This window comes from Lampris incognitus, chromosome 10 (genome assembly GCF_029633865.1).
Source record: "Lampris incognitus isolate fLamInc1 chromosome 10, fLamInc1.hap2, whole genome shotgun sequence".
NCBI lineage: Eukaryota > Metazoa > Chordata > Actinopteri > Lampriformes > Lampridae > Lampris > Lampris incognitus.
In genome coordinates, this window is record NC_079220.1 from 59249666 (window position 1) to 59261337 (window position 11672).

Sequence of the window (11672 nt, forward strand, 5' to 3'; positions counted from 1 at the left end):
GTGTTTGTTCTTGTTCTATTTCTTAATGCTGCCGCCGTGCAGAATAGAAGCAGTGTGTTTATTCTGGTTCTGTTTCTTAATGCTGCCGCCGTGCAGAATAGAAGCTATGTGTTTGTTCTGGTTCTATTTCTTAACGCTGCCGCGTGCAGAACAGAAGCTATGTCTTTATTCTTGTTCTATTTCTTAATGCTGCCGCCGTGCAGAATAGAAGTTATGTGTTTGTTCTGGTTCTATTTCTTAATGCTGCCGCCGTGCAGAATAGAAGCTGTGTGTTTATTCTTGTTCTATTTCTTAATGCTGCCGCGTGCAGAATAAAAGCTATGTGTTTGTTCTGGTTCTATTTCTTAACGCTGCCGCCGTGCAGAACAGAAGCTGTGTGTTTGTTCTTGTTCTATTTCTTAACGCTGCCGCGTGCAGAACAGAAGCTGTGTGTTTATTCTTGTTCTATTTCTTAATGCTGCTGCGTGCAGAATAGAAGCTATGTGTTTATTCTTGTTCTATTTCTTAATGCTGCCGCCGTGCAGAATAGAAGCTATGTGTTTATTCTGGTTCTATTTCTTAATGCTGCCGCCGTGCAGAATAGAAGCTATGTGTTTATTCTGGTTCTATTCCTTAATGCTGCCGCCGTGCAGAATAGAAGCTGTGTGTTTGTTCTGGTTCTATTTCTTAATCCTGCCGCCGTGCAGAATAGAAGCTATGTGTTTGTTCTGGTTCTATTTCTTAACGCTGCCGCGTGCAGAATAGAAGCTATGTGTTTATTCTTGTTCTATTTCTTAACGCTGCCGCCGTGCAGAATAGAAGCTATGTGTTTGTTCTGGTTCTATTTCTTAACGCTGCCGCCGTGCAGAATAGAAGCTATGTGTTTGTTCTGGTTCTATTTCTTAACGCTGCCGCCGTGCAGAATAGAAGCTATGTGTTTGTTCTGGTTTTATTTCTTAACGCTGCCGCCGTGCAGAATAGAAGCTATGTGTTTGTTCTGGTTCTATTTCTTAATGCTGCCGCCGTGCAGAATAGAAGCTATGTGTTTTTTCTGGTTCTATTTCTTAATGCTGCCGCCGTGCAGAATAGAAGCTGTGTGTTTATTCTGGTTCTGTTTCTTAATGCTGCCGCCGTGCAGAATAGAAGCTATGTGTTTGTTCTTGTTATATTTCTTAATGCTGCCGCCGTGCAGAATAGAAGCTATGTGTTTGTTCTGGTTCTATTTCTTAACGCTGCCGCGTGCAGAATAGAAGCTATGTGTTTATTCTTGTTCTATTTCTTAACGCTGCCGCCGTGCAGAATAGAAGCTGTGTGTTTATTCTTGTTCTATTTCTTAATGCTGCCGCCGTGCAGAATAGAAGCTATGTGTTTATTCTTGTTCTATTTCTTAACGCTGCCGCCGTGCAGAATAGAAGCTGTGTGTTTGTTCTGGTTCTATTTCTTAACGCTGCCGCCGTGCAGAATAGAAGCTGTGTGTTTGTTCTGTTTCTATTTCTTAACGCTGCCGCCGTGCAGAATAGAAGCTATGTGTTTATTCTTGTTCTATTTCTTAATGCTGCCGCGTGCAGAACAGAAGCTGTGTGTTTATTCTGGTTCTGTTTCTTAATGCTGCCGCCGTGCAGAATAGAAGCTATGTGTTTGTTCTTGTTCTATTTCTTAACGCTTCCGCGTGCAGAACAGAAGCTGTGTGTTTATTCTTGTTCTATTTCTTAACGCTGCCGCCGTGCAGAATAGAAGCTATGTGTTTGTTCTTGTTATATTTCTTAATGCTGCCGCCGTGCAGAATAGAAGCAGTGTGTTTATTCTGGTTCTGTTTCTTAATGCTGCCGCGTGCAGAATAGAAGCTATGTGTTTGTTCTGGTTCTATTTCTTAACGCTGCCGCGTGCAGAATAGAAGCTATGTGTTTGTTCTTGTTATATTTCTTAATGCTGCCGCCGTGCAGAATAGAAGCAGTGTGTTTATTCTGGTTCTGTTTCTTAATGCTGCCGCCGTGTAGAATAGAAGCTATGTGTTTATTCTTGTTCTATTTCTTAAGGCTGCCGCGTGCAGAATAGAAGCTATGTTTTTGTTCTTGTTCTATTTCTTAACGCTGCCGCCGTGCAGAACAGAAGCTGTGTGTTTATTCTTGTTCTATTTCTTAACGCTGCCGCCGTGCAGAATAGAAGCTATGTGTTTGTTCTGGTTCTATTTCTTAACGCTGCCGCGTGCAGAATAGAAGCTATGTGTTTATTCTTGTTATATTTCTTAATGCTGCCGCCGTGCAGAATAGAAGCTATGTGTTTGTTCAGGAACTCTTTTTTTTCTGGAACTGTTCCTCTTTTCAGGAACTCTTTTTCTCTTTTCAGGAGCTCTTTTTTTCAGGAACTCTTTTCTCTTTTGAGGAACTCTTTTTCTTTTCAGGATCTTTTTTTTCTTTTCCAATCTGTTTCATCATCAGCTATGCTTTCACAACAGCAGCACTGAGCTGGGTGCCGCTGTCGCTTTGATCTTCTCAACTCAAAAGTCTTCTCCTTTTCCTCCCCCCAACTGGCCCCTGCTGACTCTTCGTCCTCTTCATCCATTTCTGTCCACATAGGCACCTCTGTCTCCTCTCCACCTGACGCTGCTGTCGCCCCTGCTTCGAAGTCTGGCTGGTTGTCGTCTGCCGTAGTATAGTGTTCTGAAGGTGTAGAGCCTGGATCAACTTCTCTCCCTCCTCTGTATGGAGTTAGACGGTCTTGGTGCACCACCACTCTCTTCCGCCGGACATTTTTCTGTACCCGGTACACTACATCGGACAGGGCTTCCAGTATAGTGCAGGGCCCCTCCCACTGACTCACCAGTTTGGGGCATCTTCCTCTCTGACGTCGAGGGCAGTATAGCCACACAGAGTCACCTGGCTGGTACAGTCTTCCATGAGCACGGGTATCATACTGTTGCTTCTGTCTTTTGGATTCTCCTTGGATGTGGTGTCGAGCAAACTCATGAACTCTCTCCATCTGCTCCTGGATGCGCTGGACATACAGGGGCCCTGCTTCACCCAGTTCTTCTCCTGGAAGATGCCCAAAAAGGAGCTGTGTCGGAGTGCGCAGTTCTTGGCCGAACATGATCGAAGCTGGAATGCAACCAGTACCTTGGTGCACTGCACTTTGATAAACCATCATCAACAACTGTAAGTAGTCATCCCAGTCACGCTGGTGCTTTTGGATGAAGAGGGACAGTTGCACCAGGAGGGTGCGGTTGTACTGCACCCTCCCGGACCATCCTATCGCTTTTGGGGCGCAATGCCGTTGTGCGTGTCTTCTTGGATGTGTAGTAGGCGCCACATCTCTCTGAAGACTTGACTCTCAAGATTTCGACCCTGGTCACTGTGGCTTTCATCAGGCATACCAAACCTTGTGAAGAACCCATCGACCAGGACTTCAGCCACTGTGGTTGCCTTTTGGTTTGGGATGGCATAGCTCTCCGGCCACTTGGTCAGAGCAGAGGCTGAGTGCAAATGGTTACGATGGAAAAAAAAACTCGCATCGGCACTGGAGTCAACAAGAGCAGACAGAGGACAAGGCTGGCCCCGCCACATCAAAGTGGCTTCCAGTTGAGGGCAAGAGAGGGCGACCCTAAACTACCTGGCTTGCTGTGGAGGCTGCCCCGGTGGCCCCTATTCCTCTCTGTAACATCTTATATGCCTCTAAGAAATGGGTTAGTCTTCATATTAAGGGCAACTGTATCCTATTGAACACTCTAAAAGTTTGGAGACTGACTAGAAAACTAAGAAGGCTGTATCTCTCTCCTTACACCTGTCCACTTATACCCAGAATTCCCCCCTGGTCTGGTATACCAAGCTTTCTCTCTGCGGTCTGACAAGGGCATAAAGACTGTGGGCGACTTGTTGATGGATGGCACTATGATGTCTTTTGATCAGCTCAAAGAGAAATACGATCTTCCTCAGAATAACTTTTTTAGATATTTGCAAATATGCAGTTTTATCACCTCGGCCATCAAGTTACACTCTTAAGTGTTTCTCTCTTTCAGCTGTCGCGAAGGCTATTCAAAATTCTGACACCTGAAAACGTGTCACCAGGTTTTATAGGGCCCTGTCAATCTCAAACAATAATTGTACAGTTCGTGTCAGGTCTCTCTGTGAAGTGGACTTTGGAAAGTCTGTATCAGATGATGAGTGGGCCAGTATCTGGCCAAGCTCTTCAGGTTGCTTATTTACCAACAAAGCCAGGGGTTGCAATTTAGGGTCATACACAGGCTTCACATCAGTCCGGTGAAACGTAACAAGTTTAACCTTTTACTTTCAAAATACTGTCTACTACTATGACTACTACTTTCGGCTGCTGCCATTAGGGGGCGCCACAGCGGATCATCCATTTCCATTTCTTCCTGTCCTCTGCAATTTCCTCTGTCACACCAGCGACCTGCATGTCCTCCCTCACCACATCCATAAACCTCCTCTTTGGCCTTCCTCTTCTCCTCTTCCCTGGCAGCTCCTTATTCAGCATCCTTCTCCCAATATACCCAGCATCTCTCCAATAAATGTAAAATCACTGAAGGTTCATATTTTCTCTGTATTTTTGAGTGCCCTTTTATTAATGACTTCTGGGTCAAAGTGTGTAAAGAAATGGATGCTATATTCAAGAAAAAACTTTCTCTTGAACCTATTCTTTGCATTCTGGGAATACATTCAGCGGCATGAACTCTTAGCCCTTCTTCACTGAAGCTGCTTAAGTGGCTTCTTTTTGGTGCAAGGAGATGTGTGCTTCTTCAGTGGAGTGTAGACTCTGTCCCTACGCTTTCACATTGGATTCGGTGTCTTATGGAGCTTACCCCTTTAGAAGCTATAAGCGTCTGGCTCAAGGGCAAACCATTCAAGTTTTTTTTCACATCCGGGATCCCTTTCTGGACTATATTAGAGATGATGGGGCCCAGGCCCTCCGAACTGGTGTCTATGGTCTGGACTGAGATCTTGTGGTACATACATCTCCATATCAGTCCTGTTGTGATGTGCCATTATCCCATCATCATACCTGATTACCCAGGCTATATCTAACTATATTTACCTTCTGTCTTGATGTCCTATTTGTTTTGTTTTGTTTTGTGTTTATGTGTATGTATGTGTGTGTGTGTGTGTGTGTGTGTGGGTGTGTGCGTGTGTGTGTGGACATGCCCACAGGGTGTTGTGATGCGTCTAGTGCAGCAGTGTGTAGTTAGAGGGAAGGTGCATGTGTTCTTCCAACCCGCTTGTGTCCTTCCTGCCCTTAGCTTGCTGCCGCTGGCTAGCCTTTGTGGCGAATAGGGAAGCATGCTAGCGTGTAAGCCTTCCCTTGCCAGTACATAGCCTCTCCTTCACCAAGACTCCTGCCAGGCCTCCCCGTGGCCACACATGGACCCCAGGCTAACTTGGCAGGGGATCTCGGAGCAGCAGTGGGCCCCAGAGATATGGTGTGAAGGCCCACCCTGGTGGACACGCCCTGGCACCTATCAACCACTGCCCCGCTGCCTTGTGGGTGAGTCTGGAAGACATAAGGCTAAGGGAGCTTACCCCAACAGAAAAGCAAGCTGTGGCGTCACGCTTTGAGGCAGTTTCCGAAAAACTGGATTTCCGGCAGCCCCCTGCAGTTGTGTGGAGGTGCCGGTCGTCTAGGGATCCCCCTTGCCATCGGAACCATCTCCTCTACAATCAAGTCATGTGGCGTTGGGGGAAGCGTTGGGGGTCTCTGTGCAGGTATCTTCTGCTATCTGAGTCCCCGACCTCACAAAGTCTGGCGGCGATGGAGTATCCAATGACGGGAGTAGGTCTGAATGAGCTGGGAGCTGTTAGTTGGAACTCTGCATGCCAGCGGCACAGGGCAACGGTCGTTAGCAGCTGGGATTGAGTGGCAGCTGTTTCCGGCAGACCCCTGTGCATCTAAGCAGCCCTATTTAGGGACCGCACTGCTCACCCCTTTCAGGGAACGTCCTAGAAAAGGTGGCCCAAAAATTGCCCACTCAACACTGCGCCTGGGCAGGAAACCGCACCTGCCAGGCCATTCCACTATGCGGTCGAAAAACACACACTATACCACTACGATCTGCAGCATGGAACATAAGGACACTCCTGGACGTCAGCCATGGTACGGGCAGACCTCAATGCAGAACAGCACTTATTGCCAGCGAGCTGAAGTGCTATTGTGTGGATGTGGTGGCACTCAGTGAGACCAGGCTCCTTCAAGAGGGCTCACTCAACGAAGTAGGAGAGGGCTATACCTTCTTTTGGAAAGGGTACCCCCTAGGAGGTCAACACATCCGTGGAGCTGGTTTTGCAATCAAGAACAGTCTCTTACCCAAACTCGAAGAAACACCAGTGGGCATTAATGAGCGGCTTATGACTCTCCGCATACCCCTCGCAAAATGTCGATACATCACCTTGATAAGTGCCTACGCTCCAACTTTACCATCCCATGATGAAGAGAAAGATCGCTTCTACCAGGCACTCCATGATATACTCACCAACATCCCAAGGAGCGACAAAGTCATTTTGCGTGGTGATTTTAATGCCCGAGTTGGGAAGAGCATGCAAAATTGGAATGGAGTGATTGGCACCCACAGCATTAGAACAGTCAACCCCAATGGCATAAGACTTCTTAGTCTGTGCTCGGAACATGACCTCACCATCACAAACACCATTTTCCAACAAAAGAATAAATACAAGGCATCCTGGATGCATCCCAGATCCAAACACTGGCACCTGCTTGATTATGCTACCGTAAGGCGGGCTGATCTTAAAGACGTGCTCCTTACAGCAGCTCCTTACTGCTCCTGCAAGGAGCAGACTGCTGGACAGACCACTGTATGGTCCTGACAAAAGTCAGAGTGCATGTCTGACGCTTGAGACGCAAATCTGGGCCAAAAAAGAAACCACTCCACTGCGCCAGACTATCCAACAGCGACACCCAAAACACCTTCCGTCGTTATCTAGCCGACAACTTAGTTGACATTGAACAGCTGATCAACTCAGAGTTTGGGGTGGATGAAAAGTGGACCTCTCTGAGCACCACCCTCTTTGACAATGCAGCCCAATCCATTGGCTTCAAAACCAAGAAACATCAGGGCTGGTTTGATGACAATGCTGGAACGATCTCCACCCTCCTGGATAACATGCATAAGGCACACAGAGCCGCCTTCGGCAACCCACCATCCCAACCTCTCAAGAAAAAACGGCAAGACCTTCGCTCTGAGGCCCAAGCAACTCTGCAGAATCTGCAAAATGAGTGGTGGATTTTGAAAGCCAACGAAATCCAGGCTCATGCAGACGGGAACGACATGCATGGTTTCTATGATGCAGTTAAGGCCATCTATGGCTGCAGAAACTGCTCCCTGACACCCGTTAGGTCTGCTGATGGAACAACTCTCATCAAGGATCAGGCCCTGTTAGTGGAGCGGTGGGCCGAGCATTTTAACGCCCTGCTCAACCAGCCCACCCCAGTGGACTCAATTGTATAGGCAGAGCTCCCTGAACAGCCTACCTTGCAAGAGCTAGACCTCCCACCAGCTTTTAAAGAAATCCTACATGCAGTCAAGACCCTGAAAAACAACAAAACCCCTGGACCTGATATTATTCCAGCTGAAATACTCAAGGAAGGAGGCTACCTCTGTACGAGGACACTGTATCTCTATATCCTTGAGGTGTGGAGTCGCGAGTGTGTCCCCCAACAGTGGAAAGATGCCAACATTGTGACTATTTATAAAAACAAAGGAGACAAATCCATCTGCTCCAACAGTAGGGGTATTTCACTACTGGCCATTGTTGGAAAGGTTCTAGCCAAGATCATGCTCCGCAGACTAACACTCGCAATAGCCGAATGGGTCACAATGCAGCTTCCGAAAGGATAGAGGGACCGTTGATATGATCTTTGTCACACGCCAGCTCCAGGAGAAATGCCGAGAACAGCACAAGGATCTATACATAGCGTTCATAGACCTCTCAAAGGCATTTGATAGTTAACCAGGCCCTGCTGTGGCAAGTCCTGAAGAAATTTGGATTTCCACCCAAGTTTCTCACCCTTCTTGGACAGTTTCACTCAGGAATGATGGCCCGAATGGTAGTGGGAAACCACAGTTCTGAGCCCTTTGGTGTGCAGACTGGAGTCAGACAAGGCTGTGTGCTAGCCCCAGTCCTGTTCAATATCTTCTTAGTCTCTGTTACAACACTGTTACGAAGGAGGTTGGAGAAGCAGGCTGGAGTTACCATTGACTTCAGGCTCGATGGAAACCTATTCAACATCAGGAGGTTTCAGGCAACCACCAAGTTGACCTCTGAGGACATTATTGAGCTACAGTATGCCGACGATTGTGCCCAGGTAGCTCACACACCAGAAGACCTACAAAACACTCTGTCAGCAGTTGTAACTGCATACAGGAGAATGGGACTGATCAACACCCAAAAGACAGAGGTAATCTGTCAGTTGACTGCCGGCCTCCCAAACCACCCAACAACCTTCACACCAGAAGGGCAACAACTGGCCACTGTTCCTGCCTTCAAATATCTGGGAAGTATGCTATCCGACACCTGCCCAATGGACGATGAGATTCAGCACCGCCTCAAACAAGCCTCAACATCTTTTGGTCGTCTAAGGAGAAGGGTTTTCCAGAACAGCAACCTCAATCTCCACACCAAAGTGCTTGTTTACAGAGCAGTGTGCATCCAAACACTACTCTATGGATGTGAGGCATGGACCATCTACAGCCACCATCTCAGAAGCCTGGAGGCCTTCCATGTGAGATGTCTCCAGAGGATCCTCGGCATTACTTGGGAGGACAGAGTGCCACACACAGAGGTGTTGGAGCGGGCAGGCAGCTGCAGCGTGGAGTCTACCCTAAAACACCATCAACTCAGGTGGCTTGAGCATGTTATTACGACTCCCACGTAAAGTCCTCTACGGCCAACTACACCTTGGTCAACGCACCGCACCGCTGGTGGGCAGAAGAAGCGGTTCAAAGACCAAATGAAGACCACACTGAAAAGATGGCAGATCAACCCGTCTTCTTTGGAGGAACTTGCTTTCTGCCGCACAACCTGGCGCTCTCACGTCTCAGAGGGAGTGAAGTATATGGAAAACCAGCGCACACAAAACTGTCTAACAAAGTGTGCGAAGAGGCATGCTCGCAAAGCTACCCCTGCCCCTTCCAGCACCACTTTTACATGCCCGGTCTGCAACCGCAACTGTGCATCCAGGATCGGACTACTCAGCCACCAAAGGACCCACAAATAGGAGAAGATGGTCATCATTGGACATGATGGACAACCAGCAAGCAAGTGCGTGTGTGTGTGTGTGTGTGTGTGTGCATTAAGAAATTGCTCAAATGTAAAAAAAAAAAAAGAATCAGGAAAGAAACACTAGGAGGCATCCGAGTAGCGTAGAGGTCTATTCTGTTGCCTGACAACATGGGGATCCCTGGTTCGAATCCCCGAGTTACCTCCTGCTTGGTCGGGCGTCCCTACAGACACAATTGTCCGTGTCTGTCGGTGGGAAGCCGGATGTGGGTATGTGTCCTGGTCGCTGCACCAGTGCCTCCTCAGGTTGGTCAGGGCACCTGTTACTGTGGTAGGGGGAACTGGGGGGAATAGTTTGATCATCCCATGTGCTACGTCCCCCTGGTGAAACTCCTCACTGTCAGGTGAAATGACGTGGGTGGCGACTCCACATGTATCGGAGGAGGCATGTGGTAGTCTGCAGCGCTCCCCCGGATCAGCAGAGGGGGTGGAGAAATGACTGGGAGGGCTTGAAAAATAGGGTAATTGGCCAAGTACAATTGGGGGAGAAAAGAGGGGGGGCTAATCTAAAAAAAAAAAGAAGGAAAGAAACACTATCCAATGCACATCTTGGCCAGTGCCTCAGGGTTGCCACAACAGAACACAGCCGCAGCATCAGAAGGACTGCCTCATCCCGTTGCTCTCACGTCTCTCACTGGCTGATGGATCAACATCCATTCACTTCTGTCCCTTGGTCCATAATCAAGTGGTTGGTTTTGGACTTATTTTGTTTCAAGAGTGCAATTTTTTTCTTGTGTTACCCTCAACGCAGGCGTTGAGAATCCCAGCCCTAAATTATGACTACTACCACCACCACTACTACTAATGCTGCTGCTACTACTACTACTACTACTAATAATAATAATAATAATAATAATAATCTTAATAGCAGTAACAACATCTACACATAAAATAACTTTTGCTGCTGGCGCCATGGAACCCCCCCCCCCCCGGATGTTTCGGCCCTTGGCTTGGCATGCATGACATGATTTGGCCCTTGAGGAAAACTAATTGGGGAACTCTGTGTAGAGGATTCTGGATACATTGAAACACATTCTCTCAGTGGATTTGTTTCACCTGAAAGTGAAATATCCCTTCACGATAAACATTCTCTCTGTTGTAGTGAAATACTCTGTAACCATGCTTGTTGTTTTTATTAATTACAAATGTCATTATTAAATGTCTGTATATGAACACATAATGGTATTACACAAAAAGATTTCAGAAGTAACATGAGGACTTCTATGGCTATCAGTATTTATATAATGAGGAGATTGAACATTTTGCTGAAGTCTTCTTTCATTTTATATATTTTTTAATGTAGTCTAATTAATCGTGAGCTGATTTAGATCTTGGCCCAGGTTCTTTGGCCATGCACATGGATGACTGAAAAATCCATATTAACATGCAGTGGTGGTGTGTGGATTATGGGAAATCTTCTTATGTTACACTAAGGTCAGCAGCTTTTACGTCGCCATATCATACATGGTTATGTAAAAGGCTGATGATGTAAGTTCTGATATGAAAATACTTGATCTGATATGAAAATGTAAGTTCTGTTGTAAAAATACGTGATCTGCATGAGCCTTTTCCCTGTAGCAAAATGTTTCTCATGAATTCAACATCCATGCCGGGTAGGTTTCTTTTTTTAAGCATACACTGAGTGCAGTTTAGAGTGGACTTCACTGAAGTCAGTACTAGGACAGCTATTGTCCTCAGAAAATCCTTTCTCGTATAACTACAAAAAGTATTGCTTGTAATGTTAGGTAATGGCGTACACATGGCGTACATATGGCGTGATGCCAGGATCCCATTCCATCTGAAACCTGTCTTGTTCTCTCCCATCTGCTGCGTTTCTGCCACTGGTCCTCCTGCATCCAGTGAGAGCAGCTAACGCTGTCCGGTTATGTGTTTACTCATGTAGCGTCACATAACACAGGAGAGGAGAGCAGAAAGTATTGTGTAGCATCATATAATACAGGAGAAGAGAGCAGAAAGTATTGTGTAGCATCATATAATACAGGAGAAGAGAGCAGAAAGTATTGTGTAGCATCACATAACACGTAGAAGAGAGTAGAAAGTATTGTGAAGCATCGCATAACATGTAGAATAGAGTAGAAAGTATTGTGTAGCATCACATAACATGTAGAAGAGAGTAGAAAGTATTGTGTAGCATCACATAACACGTAGAAGAGAGCAGAAAGTATTGTGTAGCATCACATAACAGGAGAAGAGAGCAGAAAGTATTGTGTAGCATCACATAACATGTAGAAGAGAGTAGAAAGTATTGTGTAGCATCACATAACACGTAGAAGAGAGTAGAAAGTATTGTGTAGCATCACATAACACGTAGAAGAGAGCAGAAAGTATTGTGTAGCATCACATAACAGGAGAAGAGAGCAGAAAGTATTGTGT